This window comes from Brachypodium distachyon, chromosome 1, assembly GCF_000005505.3.
Source record: "Brachypodium distachyon strain Bd21 chromosome 1, Brachypodium_distachyon_v3.0, whole genome shotgun sequence".
NCBI classification, from domain to species: domain Eukaryota; kingdom Viridiplantae; phylum Streptophyta; class Magnoliopsida; order Poales; family Poaceae; genus Brachypodium; species Brachypodium distachyon.
In genome coordinates, this window is record NC_016131.3 from 56,777,362 (window position 1) to 56,779,423 (window position 2,062).

The following is a 2,062-nucleotide window of genomic DNA, read 5'->3' on the forward strand; positions in this document are numbered from 1 at the left end:
ACCAACAACGATCTCGTGATCGTAACGCTTAGCGGTCTACGAGGGTATGGTGTTCATGATCCCTCTCGTTACATACATCTAGTATATATATTCTTGGGTTTTCTTCCGCACTTCTCGTAGGAAATTTTTTGTTTCCTATGCAACGAACCTAACAAATACTTGGTGGCATGTCTGGAGAAATACGCGGACCACGACTTTATCATAGTGTTGTATACCAATAACATGGTACCATGCCAAAAATTGTGAATTTTTTACAAATGTTTAATATTGTTTCATTTTTCCCTATTAAACGGATATAGAAAATGATAAATAATTATTTTTACATCAAAAGTTATGATTTTAATTCACATTACTCGTCATCAATGTCAAATGAAAGTACAGTAAAAGTTTCAACTCAAAAAGTGGTGGTTTACATCATAATTTGAAACAAGAGAGGAAAGGGATACAAAAGAAAAAATATTGAGAAACTCTTTGCCGGCGGCCGGCCTCCGGCAAAGAATCCCGTCCGTTTTCTCCCCATTAGGCGCCGGTCAAGTCCACGTGGGACCCCTTCCTTTGCCGTAGGCCTTTTTGTTCTTTGCCGGAGACCTTTTTTATTCTTTGCTGTAGGTCTTTTCTTTGTCGGAGGCCTCTTCTTTTTTGCCGTCGGCAAAGCCTTCTTTGCCGGAGGCCTGAGGAAAAGCCTTTGGCAAAGGCCCAGGCCACCGGCAAAGAATGTTTTTCCCGTAGTGATGGACCGACCTGCTCCGGCCATTGATGCCAACAGCTTGCCCAAGTTGCCACATCTCAGCCGAGCACCTCAATCCAAGCTGTTGGAGATCGTGCTTCCCATAGCGAGTGGAGTCTTTGTCTTTGCCGCCATGACCGCCGTAGTCATTCTCCAGCGAAGGCAGCTCCTGTATGCGGAGCTGCGGGAAGACTGGGAGGTGGAGTTTGGGCCGCACTGGTTGTCGTACAAGGACGTCGTACAAGGACCTGTTCAAGGCCACCGAGGGGTTCAAGGACAAACACTTCCTCGGCATCGGAGGGTTTGGGAGGGTTTATAAGGGGGTCCTCAGGAAATCCATGTCACCGGTAGCGGTGAAGAAGGTGTCCCACGAGTCCCGGCAGGGCATGCGTGAGTTCATTGCCGAGGTGGTGAGCATGGGCCGGCTAAGGCACAAGAACGTCATGCAGCTGCTGGGCTACTGCCGTCGCAAGGGCGAGCTCCTGCTCGTCTACGACCACATGCCCAATGGCAGCCTCGATAAGTATCTTCACTACAACAACAGCCCACCCAACAATCGGGCCGTGGTGAGTTTGGATTGGGCACAAAGGTTCAGGATCATCAAGGGTGTGGCCTCCGGGCTGCTGTACCTGCACGAGGACTGGAGCAGGTAGTGATCCACCGTGGTATCAAGCCCAGCAACGTGCTCCTTGACTCCGACATGAACGGCCGGCTCGGCGACTTTGGACTCGCTCAGCTCTATGATCATGACACAGACCCACATACAACACATGTGGTCGGCACCATGGGGTACATTGCCTCTGAGCTGACACGCATGGGCAGGGCATCCACGCTCACCGACGTCTTTGCCTTCGGTGTATTCCTCCTCGAGGTCACATGTGGCCGGAGGCCCATCGAGCAAGTGGAAAGTGTCGATCAAGGCTCGCCAATCTTGCTCATTGACTGGGTACACCAGCACTGGTGTGATGGGTCCCTTGCCAACATGGTTGCTCGCCAATCTTGCTCATTGACTGGGTACACCAGCACTGGTGTGATGGGTCCCTCGCCAACATGGTTGATAGGAGGCTTGTGGGAAATTACGATGTTGATGAGGCATTCCTATCATTGAAGCTAGGGTTGTTGTGCTCGCACCAGCTGCCATGCGCGAGGCCGAGCATGCGGCAGGTCATGCAGTACCTTGATGGTAATGCTTTATTCCCCGAGGGGACATTTGGGCAAATTATTGCGAACAGATCAGGGTCGGAGCCCAATGTTGCATCCTCCCCGTCACTGTCGACGAGCTTTGGCACGATATCGGTTGATCTCTCCGGAGGTAGATCATGCATGCGTGCATGA

The 2,062-nt window shown here is 51.0% G+C and overlaps 1 pseudogene; it reads left to right on the top strand.

The window, feature by feature from the left end:
* The first annotated feature begins 731 nt into the window (after positions 1-731).
* LOC104582319 lies at positions 732-2,062 on the top strand (annotated as a pseudogene).